An 18088-nucleotide genomic window follows, 5' to 3' on the forward strand; every position below is an offset into this window, starting at 1 on the left:
ATCACCTGGAAACTTTTACAGGAAAAGAAAGACACGCACTGCAGGTCAAGATTACCCGTAGACTTCCTCATGGATTGTGTGTGTGTATATTTAATCAGCAACGTCGTTGCAGTACGTTTGAACCAAGTTGGGAAAGGAAGAAACAAAGGCAAGCAAGTGACTTGAATCAAAATGACCTCTCCAAAAGTATGTTGTGGAATCATAGAAGGAATGTCCTTGTAGGGTTGCAAAATGACGTGCATGAGGGCTGTGTGCATACTGCATGGGGCAGATATTACTGCTCTATTGATTTAAATTGACAGTTTGCAAAATAAACACACACAAGCACACATCAAGAACCTTCATCTACACTCCTTAACTGCTGCTTTTAACTAGGTAAGCATGGGCCTTTATGAGGTTAAGGGATCGTAATTTTGACCCAGCAGAGCTGCACTTTGTGTTAAGAAAATGAAAGCCCTTTGAAGATCAATAGGTCTATGTGTCTTCATTCATTTTGCGATCATCATCACAACCATGCTGATTCCTGCACTGTAACAATAAGGAGAGCAAATATCAGCCTCATCTGAGAGACATGAATCACAATGCAATCTTGCCCAGATTGCCCCCATTTGTCCAGTCTCCCCCAACCCCTCCAGTTCACTGTGTCGATACTTATCTCCTCCAGACGCTTCTGAGAGTTCAAGCTGGATGTCCCAGTAAATATGAACGTATATGAAGAGATCAGAACCTCTTGCCCAATAAATTAGCACATTTACGTTAGTTCATAAGAATTTCCTGAAATGGCATTTGGAGTGTCTTGGAAATTTTCTTCCTTAGGCAAATGCAACGCAAAAGAAAAAATTGCATTTCCCCACAAAGCATCCATCCCAAGCCTCAGGCCCATCCACAGGAAAATACAGCTACCTTTCTGTGGCTTACCTGCCTGGGTCCCTAATGAGGCTCTGCTAATCTCCAATTCTTATAAGTGGTTCATTTTTTACTACATCTTGAGCTTACAGCTGTGTGGCTTTGGGGATGAGATTCTTTTTAAAAAGCTATGTCTAAAGGCAATCCATTTGATCAAAGAATAATACCCTGACTTCATCTTTTATCATTTCCCAGTGATACTTGGGCTGCAGGTGGAATCCTGCAGTTACTTTGTTTAACATTAAAAATAATTTCATTTTCCTGCCAGAAGCTGGTCTTACTGATCATGTTGCTGCTTAGAAGCCTGGAGGATCATGGCTTTTACCTAACTTTCAGTAGTGAGAGATGGTAGATAATCCTAATTAAGAAAGAAACACAGACAGGGAGAAAGACTGCAATATAGAACAAAAATAACAAGTCTACTGTAGTAGCTATTTCCATAATCCAAAAGAGAAAGGGAAATTGTCAAGGCAGCAGGAATTGCTTTCAAGAGAAGTCTCCACTCCAAGTCTAAAGCAGAAATGCAGCTGAACTTGCTCAGACCTCCTACTTCTTTCTTCAGTTCAGCTGAGGATTTCAATTTAATCTAGTGCTGCAAAACCAACAGTTCAGTAGAAAACATCACAGATTCTGAAGAGGAAATCATTTTAGTATTGCATTAACTATATTTAAATTCAGAAGGTCTGAAGATATTTTCCCCAAGGCATTATTTCTTCTTTTTCTTATCTTAGTTCAAATCAACTGTTAAATCTTCTATTTGAAGACTTAGAGTCGATATAGGAAATGTCAATGCCTGCAGTCTTTTGACCTGCTGTAGTTGATATTCAGTCTGTTAACTTGGATGTCTAGTACTGTTGTTAAAAGGTTGAGTGCTTATTAATGTTAGCCCTGGGTAATGGCAATGGACACTACCCAAGACAGCATAATATGAATGCTAAATCTGAATACAGCAGAGAGAAAATCCAGGATTCTCAACAAATTAGGGTTTATTTGTATATATGGCTCCCATAACAGATAACAGATTTTCTATGTACTGCAATAAAATATAGGAAATAAATCTATCTCTAGAATTAGATGGAAAGGGTGTGGTTTCGTGTCAGACAAACCTAACTCCATGTAAATATAGAAAGAGACTACACTGCCTGCTGGATAACCCATAACATTCATAATTTAAGTGGTTTCTAATGATATAACCAACTCAATAACCCATAAATGGAAGCAACTGCAGAAATTGGAAATTGACCAAAGAAATATTAAACATCAAGTATCTCTCATCCAACACTGAAAATTTACAGAAATATTCTTTAAAATTCAGAATTTAAAGGACTGTTTATAGAATCTAAAGGACTTACCCAGAACAGTGTCAAAGGTCCTACAACTGAATAGAAAGATATATTTGAGTTCTATTTTGGCTGGAAAGGGATAGGGAAATAATTACAATTGAATGGCTATGGCATACCACACATTTTATATACAGCTCATTTGCTTCTCATTACAGTGAAGATATTAATTTTTTCCATTTTACAGAAAAAGAAATTGAGACTAAGAATAAGTAATAATAGTTACAGTGATTGTTTTTATTACTATTTTATTAATAGTTAACATTCAGAGGAACAATATGTCAGTTACCATAGTAAATTCTTTAAATGTATTATTTCATATAAGCCTTTCCAGAAAAGGAAGATATTTTAATTCTCATTTTATAAATGAAAATATTGGGACTTGTGGAGTTGGAATAACTTGCCCGAGATTACTCAGCAAAATGATCAGGCCAAGATTAAAACCACAGTCAAGTGTTACAGCTCTTTTAGAATATGTCTAGCAGGTTTTCTGGTTTTTACTGGAAAACCCACACATAAAAAATAGAACCAGTCACTTCCACTGGGCCACAATCAATAAGTGAGGCAGATATGATATGCTGAACTTACTATAAATATGAAAATTTTGTAAATTACTGGTTTTGCAAAATGTGGTAGTATTTTCTAAATTACCACTAGCCATTGCCATAATTGAAAGCTTATAGTATTCACAGGGAAAATAAAGGCAATATTTACAGCATTAAATCTGTCAGGTATTTGGTTCTAGTCAGTGGTATACTGGGGCAGGCGGGGGTGCGGGGCGGGGGGGCATCTCACAGTTGTTAGTGGCTACTAATATAGCAAATAAGAAGAAGCTTTGTGCATACAACTTCTCTGAACTTACTAAGAACTCTCATCGTGATACAAACAATACTTTGAACACCAATAAATATATTCTCAGCTCATTTCTCTTCATCATTTAACCTGAATTTTATTCAAAGCACACTTATTGACTTAATTATTTAAAGGTGTTTCCAATTTCAAGCCTGGAGACCCTTGAAGATTTTTGTCAGCCAAGGTTGCATTTGTTTTTCGATTATTATTGTCCCAGAAAAGTTATGAAATATCTTTAAAAACTACACATTGCTCAACAAAATGTCCTGTGAAGAAGTTTAGAAATATTCCCATTTTGTCCTAAAGCGCCTAAAGGATTTCAAAGTCATTTTGCCAGACATGTTTCCTAATGTCGGTTTTAAAGTCTCTGGAGTTTTTCTACACTGACTGTGTGAGGGCCCAGGAGTGTGTCCACAGCAGTGTGTGCTGCTCTGTTTCCCAGCACCCCTTGCAGTTAGCTTGGCCACGTGATTGGGACCTAGCACTAGAATGGGGGCAGAAGTGATATAAGCCTCTTTCAGGCCAGGCTCCTAAAATATTCCAGGTAATTTTCCAAGTCTCCTCTCCCCGGTCTGTGTAACAAAACATGACGTCTCAGAAAGGATGAAGCCACTTAAGGGAAGAGGTCCCGATCCCCCAGTAGCCACTTGCAGAAAAGCTGCCCAACTAGGAACTTCTGCGTCAGTATTTGTGGGTGAGAATTAACCTTTGCTGGGCTAAGCCACAGACAAGTGTTTTATTAGCAGCCAGCCTTATTTTATAGTGACCCTAGATCTAGAAAACTAAGATATTACTAGTATCTACTTCATGAAATACCTCTGAGGTTAGGATAAGATAATGAACTTAAATGCATAGCAATCATGAGTTTGAGACTGTAGCATATAAACTATTTTTGGTATATTAGTTAAAGAATGTAGAAGGTTAAATATATTTTTTATGATATATGCCTATATAAATAAATACATATACAGTTATATATATGTATGTAAACATACACTTCACTCAGTCCATACACTCTGGAAAATATGGAAAAGGGGCAGTCTTTAGGATGGCCATTTGGAGGTTACCAGATATAGAAAAAGAAGGCAATGAAACATGAATTTTAGGATGACCTTTTGGTGCTTATGGCACACTCCTACCAGCATTTTTTCTCCCTGGAGCAATAGAACAGAAGATTCAGTCATGTAGAATCACAGAATGACAAGCCACAAAGTGAACTTAATGTAGCACTTTATATTGAAAGCCCAGAGCTATAGAATTCAGGTTTGTTTCCCAACATTATGGCTTCTGTACATTATTATAAAGCAAGCATGAGATAGCCCCAAGATAGAAAGCTATTGTGGCTGATTTCTTGGACTTTGAGAAACCCTTCCATATTCAGATGGATTAGATAGCCAAAGAGCTCTTTCACAATTTTAGAAAATATCTTAACATTTTCTCACTAAAAGTTAGAGGGAACACTAGAATGATTGGCATGATTGAAGTCAGTTACACCTACAGAAAGAATGTAGCTATTCAAGGCTAGCACATTAAATGCTCAAGGCATACAGATATCTGATCAGATTGGTTCAAGAGGCAGATACAAATTCAGAGCCAGTATCTGTCCCACTACTTAACCTCTTTATGGACCTGAAAGAACTGAGCCAAGACACTGAGTCTAGATAGAATTTCAATTCCAGCTGCCATCACTGATCATCCTCCAGATCCAAATGTCTTTCTGGAATTTTATTGCCCAAATCAGGCATCTTGTTCAAGACCTCATCATCTTTTATTGTGTCATTCCTCATATTTCATTGCTTGAATTGTTAGCTTGGCCCCTCTGAGCTCTACAAGTCTAATTCTAAGAGTAGATGAAAGCTTAAAATATGTGACTCTGATATCACGATACCCTGCTCTGTGAAACCATAGTTTGTCGCATCTTATATTATATGAGGATTAAAAAAATTGGAGGCACGTATCCTGGGTCAACACCAGATCACCATGTAAGATGATGGAAGCTGGAGACAATATGGGAAAACAACAGGAGTTCTTATGATAGTGACAAGACCCTATCCTAAAAGATCCCGACACTGTCATCCATTAAGGGAAACAAGATCAGAAAGCAAGGAGTAAGCTCAAGTACCCCCAGGCCTGAGTGTGGAGCTCTGGGGCCAAGCAGCAAATTCTGCCAAATAACTTCCTCAACTGGATTTGAATTTGGCCTCCTGCAGGTGTTGGAGCTTTTCCTCTATAGTATGTTAAGCACCTTTTTCAGTCCTTGAAATGGCTTAAGGTCAGAGTTCCTGGCTGGAGTCTGTTTCTGCGACAGAATCTTCTAATATGAGACGTTTCACAGCAGCCCAGCACAGCCCAGTCCAGGGAAGGACAATCCAGCCATCTTCCAGCCTGGTGCTGGGAGCTCTTTGCCATCAGGTGGTCACCTCTCACAGCTACACCCTTCCCTCTAGCCCGGCTGGGTTCAGTTCTGGCTCCTACTTGCTGGAGACCACGTAGTCATGTTCTGCCTTAGGTGACCAGAAATAGAGCAATCCATCCTCTAATTAATTATGTCACAAATTTTCTAAGATTTAGCTTATCTGGAGGCAATCTGGGGAGCTTTGGTATTGGATATATACAAATTCCTGGGCAATTTAAGTCACCCTATCACAGGAATCCCACATTTTTCACTTTTCTCTACCTCCCTTAGGAAAAAAAAAAAAAAAAAAAAGATGTTTTCTCAGGGCAACATTTACCTACTGCCACCAAAGACACTGTTTACATGTGTAACACCATAGTGACTGTGCTGAATATAGAAGTATATATAGTTGTATATTACATAGCTCCTGTCAAAAAGCCAGGAGGCTCAAAACCTAGGAAGAGCTGATGTTATATAGAATATATAACATCAGATCACAATGAATACAAAGTAAACAGTTTTGTTACATAATTTTCTCGAGTATTAAAATTTTATAAATTAATTTAGTTTTAAAATGTGTTACCCTAATATACATACTAATACTTTAAAAAATTACTTGAATGTATCAGATATCTTTCTAGGCATATAGCTTGCTAGTGATACCATAACAAAATATGGGTGGAAACAGAGATTTATTTTCTCACAGTTTCTGGAGGTTGGAAGGCTGAGAGCAGGTTGCAGCAGGGTATTTTCTCCTGAGGCCTCTCTCCTTGGCTTGCACACGGCTGCCTTCTCACAGTGTCATCACATGGCTATTTCTCTGTTAATGTGCATCCCTGGTGCCTGTCTGTGCATGCAAATATAATAGCCTCATGTCAACCTAATCATCTCTTTAAAGGTCCTGTCTCCAAAAACAGTCATAGTCTGAGGAACTAAGGTTAAGCTTCAATATACAAATTCAGCCCATATACTAGGTCATGAATTAAATTATGTAAGAGAATATAACAGAATAATCCTAGACATTAGGAGTAATCATTTCCTAATAGATTCTAGATTGACCCAGAAGTGGATGCATCCAGTGCTTTTTAATCTAGGGGGGGGTCCTTGCCACTGGCTAAGTCATTTAAAAATACATTGAGAGTCTTCTTCACACCAGATACCATGGCAGGTGCTGTACATAGACATGCCAGCAACAATTCCCATCTTTAAGAAGCTTGGCACCCAATAAACACCAAGGAAAAGACATGAACAACAATTTAATGTAATAATAAATAAGTGCTACAGTAGAGGTACAGATGGTACATCAAAAGAACAAAAACCACTATCTCATTCTTCCTGGAAATAAGGAAAATTCCACGTTATATAAAGGACACTTCAGTAAAACAAGAAGTCAAGTAAGAAGAAAGAAAGAGCATTCCAAAGAGAGGAAGTAATCTGGGTTAAGTTCAAAGAGGGGCAAATTTTTCTGTATGCCTGGATTAGGATGTAAGCTAGAGAATGATGGTGATTTGATGAAAAGAAGGAAGAGCCTAGTCTATTCTTTAATGCACTCGGACATACATAGTGCAACGCTGCCTGATAGGACTTTCTGCAATGAGGAAGATGTTCGATATCTGTTCTGTGCAATATGGTAGCAACTAGCCACCTGTGGCTATTAAGTACTTGAAATGTGTCTTGTACCACAGAGTAACTCAATTTTTAAAAATTTTGTTTCATTTTTATTGTTTTAAATTTAAATTTTAATAGCCACACATGACTAGTGACTACTGCAATTGACACTACATATTTAGAGGAAAGGGTTTTAATGCTTTTTCTACCTCTACACTGTCCAGCTGCAAAAGAAAGTTGTCCTTGCTCTTGGAGTGATGTGGTGGGTTAGAGTCTGATTCACACTTGAAAAATCCAAAAAGTCATGTGGGGCTGGCTAGCTGTTCCAGGCAAGAAGAAGGAAGGAGAAGCAGTACGTTTTAGCTGCTTGTCTCCAAAATTTGGTTGACACAAAGCATTCAGGAGTGTTTGTCATGACTAGCTTTGGGCCGCATGTGAGCCCTTTTATCATCAGGTCAACCACAGGGGCAAGCAGGCCTTAGAACAGTGATGCTTAAAATATTACAACATTCCTAGAGAGGAGTATGTCACCTGCATCAAGGAAAATGCAAGGAGAGCTCTCCAGTGCTGAGAGGTCTAAAGAGACTCACAATTTCACCACCCAAGAAGGAAGCTTTTAACTTCAGTCAGGTCCTGAGAGTGTGAACTCAGCTTTTGAATATACCAGTCAAGTAGAATATTTCCAGCCCACATGCCTCTTCCTTCACTATACTTAAAAGAATTAGAAATCACAGTTACCAAGTTGAGACAAGGGCTGGTGCAAAATGAAAAAGCTGACCACATACACTTCCCCAAGTCCAAGCTTGCTTTCCACCGGTTGGCCTTAGCCAGGAAAGAGGGAACTGTAATTTGAATGCAGTTGGAAATTTTATCTGTAACATGGAACTAGAAAATTCAAGAGATGTGTAGGAGGCATAATTTACAGCTTTTGATGAACATATGTTATATAGGTGGTGAGGAAAAGAGGTTTCCATGCTCAGGATTCTGTTTTGGGTAATTCTCTCCAGCAACATTCAATGATACCATGACTTTATTACCTAAAATTAATTAGAAGGTCAATGGACTGCTGGAGTTTTCATCTAGAGCAGAGGAAAAACTAGCCCGATAGAGCAAAATGTTAAGGGATTGTGGGGGACAAAACAATTATTCTTTATCTTATAGTTGTGCCTATTCTGTGTATCAGATAAGTATGTAATGATTTTCAAATGGTTGGTCAATGGGAGGGAAGAGATATGATCCCTAAAGCAGTGTCTTAGAAATCTGGGCCAGGTGAGTAGAAATTTGTGTAGCTCAAAATATCTTTTTTTTATTTCAGCATATTTTGGGATACAAAAGTTTAGGTTATGTATATTGCCCTTGCCACCCCCCCCCCCCCCCCCGCCGAATCAGAGTTTCAAGCGTGTCCATCCCCTAGACGGTGCACATTGCACTCATTATGTGAGATTCTAACTCTCTCAATCCAAATGAGAATCCCTGCTATGAAGGATAGGGAGCCATTAAATTATTACAAAAGGAGAATGACATAAACAGACCTATGTTATAGAAAGCCCACCCTGATACTTACATGGGAAATAGAGATGGACCAACTTCACAGACTAAACATGAACACCTGTTGGGAGATAAACGCAACTGTTCTGGTGAAAGATGATGAGAACCTAAGATAAGGTAAGAGATGTGACAAAGAGAAGAAATTTAGGAGATATTTAAGAGGCAAAATTAACAGATCCTGATGACAGAATTGGATATAGGCAGTGGAAAGAGAGGCTTTGAGGATGCTGTGCAGGTTTCTGGCTTGAGTAATTCTCTACAGCTATACTGCAGTAGAAATGCCATAGAGGCCTAAGCTAAGGCTTGGCTGGAGGTGATCCTTGTAGTTGTCAAGTTAGAGCCAGTGATAACTTGACTGGGTGGGCATTTTGCTATATCGTATTACTCTATTATCCTACCTTCCTGTAGTAGGCAGAATAAAGGTCCCCCACAGATGTCTATGTTCTCATTCTGGAAACTGAGTATGTTAGGTCACATGGCAAAGGGAATGAAGGTTGCATGTGGAATTAGGTTGCTGACCTTCAACTAGGGATAGTACACTGGATTATCCAGGTGAGTGCAATGTAATCACAAGAGTCCTTAGATGTTAAAGAGGGAGCAGAAGAGTTAGTGCCAGAGTGACACAACGTGAGAGAGACTTGAATGGCCATTGCTGACTTTGAAGATGGAAGAAAGCTAAAAACCAAGGAATGTGGGTAGCCTTAGAAGCTGGGAAAAGCAAGAAAACCCGTTTTCCCCTAGAACCTCCAGAAAGTAACACAGCCCTGCCAACATCTTGATTTTATCCCAATGAGACCCATTTCAGACTTCTGACTGCCAGAGCTGTAAGATGATAAATTTGTGTTGTTTTAAACCACTAAATTTGTAGGAATTTGTTACAGCAGCGATAGGAAACAAATACACTGAACATTTATCTTTTCTTAACAAATCCCTGGTCTCAGATTCATCTCCACTCCTAATTCATTTACCTTTAACAAATGCTCTACAATTTTCTCAACTTGTTATTTGCAATTTATTTAAGCAGGATTTGTAAGCTAGTTACTGTATGCCTATTGCTGTGTGACTATCACTGAGGTAAGTTAAACTACCAGGTGTTTTCCCTATGAACCCATCAAATTATCTCGGTACAAACATGAACAAAAAGAACACTTTGTTGATGTGGTGGTCTCTTTTTTTCCCCCCTTGCTTATCTAATCACCATTTAAATAAAACATTTCTCAAGTAATAAATAATTTAGTTATAAAATTTAGGCAGCTTTCTCTCACAAGTTGTAATATTTATTTTTCTGTTGAATTAATTAATGTTTGGGAAATGCCATGTAAATGTTAGCTCTTATCCTTTTATTTATAGTGAGTACCTAACCTTAAACTTAATTCCATGTGATAGAAAATGCTGTGAAATGTAAGTGGTAATGATGGATGAACATTATTTGCCCTTATGACTTTATCTGTAACCTACATATAATATTGAGAACTTTGAATATTAGTGATGAAGATAATATCTCTCAGGCCTAGCTTGACCCAACACTCATGAAACATAGATGGGAATGCTTTGGGCTGGCAGACTTAAAAATGAATATGCAGCCACTATAACTTTTGTATAACTTTAAAACAGGAGAGGAGGAGGGAAAGAAGGGGAAAAACTCTGTCCATTGGGTCTTTGTGGTAATAGGACTATTATATGCATTTATGTAAGATTAAAAATATATTTCCAAATAGAGATAAAGACTATTTGGATTCCGTTTTAAGGTCACAAATAGTCTAATGTTGGGTTTGTACTGTGGATCTCTCCACTAGAAGATGGTCACAATTGGAAGAGTTTCTCTTCCCTATGTCACTACCAGATGACCCGAGAGGTTAACGGAAGAGAGTAACAGGGCTTCCAACAACAAGGACTAGATCATACTCTCCATGGGACTAGGAATGATGAGAACATTATATTCTTCCACAAAGTGGCAGCCAGACAGGCAACAGAGCAAAGAATCTGGCCTCTGGCCTATCCTTAAGTATAACACTACCACCTAAAAGGACAAAAATGTAAAGTTGGTCAAGAAGAAATGCATGAATTATATAATATAAGTAAAAGAAATTGAAACTTATCTCCAGGCACAAAGCAAGCTAGAGATACTCTACTATAAAATTCAAGAATGTTTCACCTAAGCCTATGCTATTGAGACCCATGACACGAGAACCCTCTATATGAAAATGATACTAGAAGCTGTAATTCGGTTAAAGTTGAGGTGCCATCTTTATAAATTTCATGTGCAATAAATATTTAAAACATTTGAAAATTGTTTATATTTCTTAAAATTGAGTGATATGTCATAAATCTCAAAATGCAGGGTAATTGCAGTCTCCGTGGCATTTCTGTTTGTATAGCAAAATCTATATTCAAGCATCTCTGGAGAACTAAGGTGTCATCTTCCACAGCTGTGTAATTGAGGAAGATCTGATGCATGGAACTATACAAGAAGTTATTTTCAACTAGCAGAGCTTAGGATATTTTTCTTTCAGAATGAAAAGGTAGAGTTCTAGGTTATAATTATATTTCCACCACACTGGAAGAGCTCACAAATGCTTATGTGGTAATAGAAACAGGTTCTAAAACAGACGGTCCAAATGCATGGCATTTCACCTCTTCTCAACAAGGTATTTTTTAATTAACTTTCAAATACCATAAACAAAATGCACCTGAGACCATATACACAGTGACTCCTGGGTGGGAATGTTGATTCCAATGTGTACTTTGCAGTAAGTAAATATCCTGAAATACGTCAGCTTCCTGTTCACATAGTCTGCCCCTATCAAATATTAAAACCAAACTATTTTGTGGCACGTTCAAAAGAATATTGTTTTATGCCTATGTGCGCATGTTTGTTCCAATCACCTTACAGACTCTGGTATAATACTGTTAATAAATACTTGGGACCTTCCATAGCCTATGCTCTATGGAAGCTTTGAAGCCCGTTTTCCACTTCTTTAATTTTAGAGTAGTTGGTTTGCCCCTGAGTTTTCCTAGGGAAATGGACTTTCCACCAAGTATCATTTGAGGGTTTGATTCTGTCTCTTGGCTTAACGAAAGGGTTTCAATTCCAAGCAGTTGGCTGTAGACCACACATAGGTATGCCCCTGAAGTAACCTTACCACAACTTCAGTTGGTAGATATAACCCAAGTCTTTCTCTACCCTATAAGAAATTAGCTAAAGGAAAAGCCAGAAGATCACCTGGGACTAATAAGGAGCTTCTAGCTTTTTCTTGCTCATTTAAAAAAACACCATATATTTTTAAGACTGGAAACAATGAGGACTTTCTGTTCCTCATAACTGGGCCTTGAGGTTGTTTTAGGGGCAATAGCAGGGAATGCAGATCATCGCAAAGCGTCCATCCAAGGTCAGTGTCTAGCTAGAAAGGCAGCCTCTCTAAGAACATGGTTTGGAAGAGATTGTCATGAGGCAGGAAGAGAAGAGGGCTGACAAGCCAACCTTACATCAGCCAAAATCAGAGTCAGCAAGATTGCAGATGTCACACGGAGGGAGACTGCACTTCGTGCCCTTTTGAATCCCACTATTTTAATTTTACTCCTTATTGTTAGACAATAATATCCCAAGTCTGTGAACAGCATAATAGCTTTAATAAAAGCACCATTGTGACAATATTAGAATTAGTTCATGTAAAACTAGCCTGTGAGCTTCTTTGGTAGATGGTGAACTCTGTAAGGAAGGGACATACTCATTTTTGCATGGCCAGAATCTAGCCTGGTATTAATATTTGGCAGACAATGGGTGCCAGAGAAGTGTTTATTAATCTGAGTTTTTAAAAATGTCCCTTAAGTGTCTAGTGTCTGTTTTCCTTAAAATGGATATTTCCTAATCCCTAGAAATTTTAAATATCAGATAAAAAAAAAAAACAAGTATTTTTGGTAATATCATACACAGCATCACAAGATTGATCATAGCATATCTTCATTTTGGGCACCTTTCATTTTACTTATCACATAGATGTGAGTGAACACCTCAAGAAAAGACAGATGTTAGGACTGTAGACATATTTAAGAACGTGAAAATCCCTGTTAACTTGAGACAGTTCACCACAGTTTGGGAGCAACAGGAAATACTGGGAAATTTCAAGGGTGTGTTCACAGTGGGTACTCAATGAATGTTAAGTGATTGCTAAAGGAATAATGGGCCGGGCGCGGTGGCTCACGCCTGTAATCCTAGCACTCTGGGAGGCCGAGGCGGGTGGATCGCTCGAGGTCAGGAGTTCGAGACCAGCCTGAGCAAGAGCAAGACCCCCGCCTCTGCTAAAAATAGAAAGAAATTATCTGGCCAACTAAAAATATATATAGAAAAAATTAGCCGGGCATGGTGGCACATGCCTGTTGTCCCAGCTACTCGGGAGGCTGAGGCAGTAGGATCTCTTAAGTCCAGGAGTTTGAGGTTGCTGTGAGCTAGGCTGATGCCACGGCACTCACTCTAGCCTGGGCAACAGAGCGAGACTCTGTCTCAAAAAAAAAAAAAAGGAATAATGGTGGGAGGGGTTGGGCACTCAATGGAAATAAAAGTTGAATGAACAATGAAATAAATTTCTTACCAACATGGGGGAAGTACCTGTATTATTAAATCCTGGATAGCTATAATTGTGGCCATGATCCCATTTCTTCAGTTCCACTGGGCAGATTTTGAAGCAGAGCCCATGTACAAAAGATTCCACGATATGATCCTCAGAGCAATTTTCTTGATCTTCCTTTCTTTCAGACCCAATAAAAGGGAAGTCTCACAAAGATGTAAGATCTCACTTTTCCTACATTAATTCTGTGTCTTTTACCCAGTTTCTCCTCTCTCGGAATGGAGGCAGCTTCTGATTTGGACCACTTTGTGTCCAGCTCTGCAGAGCTGGGAAAGTGCATGAGAGGAGATCAGTGAAGAAAAGGGAGACTGTCCTGCTTGCAGCTGCACTCAGACAACAGACTGCAAACGCTCAATAGTCCAGAGTGAAATGATCATGATCCAAAGCATGCCAATCCCCATCTGCAGAACACGTAACAGCATCAACAGAAAATGTGCTTTTCTTTAAGGGTGACTGACGGCAGAGCTGCTGTCAGTCAGGCTCTAAAACACCTCTCTCCCTGGGGACGTCATGTGCAAGGCAGCTCTCCTCTGTCAAGAAAATGGCACCTGCTATACTCTCAGTTGAGGTGAAAACCGGAAAGATGAAAAATTGGCTTATTCTTGACCTGAACCTCCATGAAGCCTTGGAGGTGTTCAGGTAAGGTATTATACTTGCAGCCTAAGGCACCCAAAGCCTGCAGGAAGGATGAGAGGTGAGGCAGGATAGAAATGTGGTTATTCTTATCACTTAACTGATTGGAGAACTTGGATCTGTTGGTGCTTGATTTGTTTGCAAATTTCCACGATGGCAGACAACTAAGCAGAGCTCATGGGATTAACATTTTCCCCACTTTTAACACACACATATAAAGCACAGTTACTCAATGATCAAAGAGAAAACTTCCAAAAAACCTCTTATGCAGTAGAACACTGCCAAGATTTTTAGGTCTTGATGATGAATTTCATTAACCTAGCAAGTCAATATCCATTAAGTTTAGGCTGTCCCTCAGACAGTGAGAACCACTGTGGGTGAGTGGTTCAGAGCATGGCTTTGAGGTATTCTGCTGGACTTGGAATCCTAGCTCTCCTATCTGATAGGTATATGACTCTACATAAATTATTTAACCCCCCTGTGCCTCGATTTTCTTACCTATAAAGTGGGAATGGTGATAATTACATACCTCAGAAGTATTTAATAAAAGTGATGAACTTGGAAAAGTATATGTAACATAGTAAGTTCTTTATAAGCATTAGTTTTACCTAAATTGGCATTTAAACATTAGGTGAGGATGAAAAGTTGGAAAAAATAGTGGGTAGGCTCTGTGGTCTTGTTGTAGAATGAGAAAGTACTTTTGAAAATGATTTTTAAAAAGAAGAAGAAAATAAAATAAAAAACCTTTGGGAACATAAAAGGGAATAAGACCTAACGTTGTTGTGGTAACATTATAAGCAAGAAGAAAGGTCCTTGTACTATGGCAATAAAGTTAAATGTGTTTTTCATGAACATTTAAAAATTTCTGTGATTGAATCAGCCAACCATTAAATTTTAAATTAAGAAAAGCCCTATAGAGAAGATAGACAGCCATCTAGGCAACAAAAATGGAGATTAAAAAAAATATCAATTTGATTTTCACATAATCTCTTTATAAGATTAATATAAATGTCTGCAAAGTAGACTAGTTTATGTACACAAAAATTTTATACAAAAAATTAAGCTTAGATTAGGTATTCCTAACAAATCAAGCAAGTGGTCCATATGAAACATATTATTTCTTTCATATGTATAAGCACATTTAAATAGCTATTCCAAAAGAAAAATCAAGGAAACAAATGCTTGCTTTTTAAATGGACCTCAAGGTAGTAATAATGTCATTAGTTTCATTTGGCATTTATTTACATATTCATTAGAAGAATGATAAAAATAGGTCAATTTCCTCACCACCATATTAAGACTTATACAGAGAACTATGGAATTTTAGAGGCATTTTAAATCACTGACCACGACCCCTAATTTTCAAGGTTTGAAACAGAGGCCCACACAGAAGAACTACTTCCCAAAATTATAAATAAAAAAATTCACATGTTCCTCTCATACAAAAAGAGTTTGTTCTCAGTCAGAAAGGACAATACAACATTGCACGGTCAGTATATTTATTAGTTTCTTAGGACAGCCCTACCAAATTACCACAAACTAAGTGGCTGAGAACAAGAGAACTTTACTGTCTCATGTCAAGGTGCAGGCAGGGGTACACTCCCCACCTGAGCCTTCCACTTCTGCTGACTGTAGTCTGGCCTTGTTATGTCGCCTCATTACTTTCTGCTTCGTGTTCATGTCACCTTCTCTGTGTGAATCTAACCCCAAACTTCCTCATTCAGAGCCCACCCAGGATAAGCCATGATAAATCCTCAAGACCCTTCACTTCATCGCATCTTTTGCCATATAAGGTCATATTCACAAGTTCTGAAGATTAGGATGTGGACACATGTCATATCTTGGGGGCAGAGGAAGACTTGAGGAGCAACATTCGGCCCACTAGAGCCGGGCCGTGTTAATATTAGAACCTGCGAATACCTCCAAGGAGACATTCCATTTCTGAAGAGCTTCAGGTGGTAAAAGCTTAAGAATTCATTGTTCTTTACCTTTTTCCTTGCAAGTCACTCCTCTTAATTTACTTAAATGTGATTATAGAACTATAGAATTCTATCATGAATTAACAGCATAATCATAGTAATAATAGCAAATCATTTTTATCTAGATCCCAGGGTTCTGGTTAACCATGGCTTGTTAACTGTAGTTAATATGGCAGATTGGACACATCCAATTATCTCTGCTCATTCCTGAAATTTCAGCAGTTAAGTAATAAAATAGGTAAATTCATAACATGTTCAAACATTATGGCAGAAGATACAAACGCAGAAGAGGCATCAACCAAATTTTGGAAGATAGAAAGCAGATGGGCAAGTGGTGAATGACTTAACAGAGCAGAGAAAGACAACTCTAAGCTGGCAAAAGGAGAAGTCAATAAGATGCATGGGAATTGATATGGAAATTTCTAGAAAAGATGGAGAATTGGAGGCATTATGTTTGAAGCCAGAGTGAGAGATAAAGATTCAATAATCTTTTTCTTTGCAACTCCTAAATCCAAAATTTTTGAAAACAAAAATTTTTTTAAAGCTCATTTGGCAGCAAAACTTGAGATTTTCCAAACTAATTTGCTAGCAAAATATGTAAGATATGTAAAGCTATTATAATCTTTATTCACCCCTTTTGGTATGAACATTCATGTTCCGCTGCAGAAAATTCAATGTTTGATTAAGGAGGTTGCTGCAGGTCCCACTAGGTAACACAGTTGACCCTTGAATAATGTGGGTTTGAATTGTGTGGATCCACTTATCTGCGGATGTTTTGAATAAATATATTGGAAAAATTTTTGGAGATCGCAACAATTTTAAAAAACTCAGACGAACTGCGTAGCCTAGAAATATGGAAAAACTTAAGACAAAGTTAGATATGTCATGAATGTATAAAACATGTATATAGATACTGGTCTATTTTATCATTTACTATCATAAAATATACACAAATCTATTATAAAGTTGAAATTTATCAAAACTTATACACACAAACACAGATCGTACATGGTACTATTTCTTCACTGTAAAGAAATGTAAATAAATGTAAAGATGTAATATTAAATAATAACTGCATAAAATTAACTGTAATATATATTGTACTACTGTAATAATTTCATAGCCACTTCCTGTTGCTACTGCGGTGAACTCAAGTATTGTGAGCGCCTGCTTAAAACACCAAGTGACCCTAATTATCTTCATGTGAGCAGTTCATCTCTCCAGTAAATTGCACATCACAGTAAAAAGTGATCTCTCGAGGTTCTCATGTGTTTTACATTGTATTTACTGCAACACTGTAAACCTTGAAGAACGTCATGGGACCCTTATAAAGTGCCACTAGTGATACTGGAAGTGTTCCCAAGAATCAGAGAAAAGTCATGACGTTACAAGAAAACGTTAGATTGCTTGATATATACCATAGATTGAGATCTGCGGCTGCAGTTGCCTGCCATTTCAAATAGATGATTCCTCTTGTAAACAGACAATGCAAACTTGCAGTATCAATAAATATAGTACAGGACTATAAGTATTTTCTCTTCCTTATGATTTTCTTATTAACATTTTCTTTTCTCTGGCTTATTTTATTGTAAGAGTACAGTAATAATATTTAAAAAAATATGCATTAATCAACTGTTTATGTTATTGGTAAAGCTTCTGGTCCACAGTAGGATTTTTGGAAAGTCAAAAGTAACACGTGGATTTTTTTTTTTTTTTTTTTTTTTTTTTTTTTTGAGACAGAGTCTCACTCTGTTGCCCGGGCTAGAGTGAGTGCCGTGGCATCATCCTAGCTCACAGCAACCTCAAACTCCTGGGCTTAAGTGATCCTACTGCCTCAGCCTCCCAAGTAGCTAGGACTACAGGCATGCGCCACCATGCCCGGCTAATTTTTTGTATATATATATTTTAGTTGTCCATATAATTTCTTTCTATTTTTAGTAGAGACGGGGTCTCACTCTTGCTCAGGCTGGTCTTGAACTCCTGACCTCGAGTGATCCACCCGCCTCGGCCTCCCAGAGTGCTAGGATTACAGGCGTGAGCCACCACGCCCGGCCAACACGTGGATTTTAGGCTGCTGGATAGGTCGGTTCCCCTAACCCCTCCGTCGTTCAAGGGTCAACTGCATTTCAACTGTACCACATTATTTTCTAAAATCTTAAAGAATCTGAGTCTTCAAACATATGTGGCCCCAAGGGTTTTAGA

The 18088-nt window shown here is 38.2% G+C and overlaps 1 non-coding gene across 1 annotated transcript; it reads left to right on the forward strand.

Annotated features, from left to right (window-relative positions):
• Positions 1 to 2697: 2697 nt before the first annotated feature.
• On the forward strand, positions 2698 to 2759 carry LOC138399228 (U7 small nuclear RNA). Its single transcript, XR_011236119.1, has one exon. It is a non-coding gene; the product is annotated as a U7 small nuclear RNA (small nuclear RNA).
• Positions 2760 to 18088: the final 15329 nt, after the last annotated feature.

Source organism: Eulemur rufifrons, chromosome 18 (assembly GCF_041146395.1).
Source record: "Eulemur rufifrons isolate Redbay chromosome 18, OSU_ERuf_1, whole genome shotgun sequence".
NCBI lineage: Eukaryota > Metazoa > Chordata > Mammalia > Primates > Lemuridae > Eulemur > Eulemur rufifrons.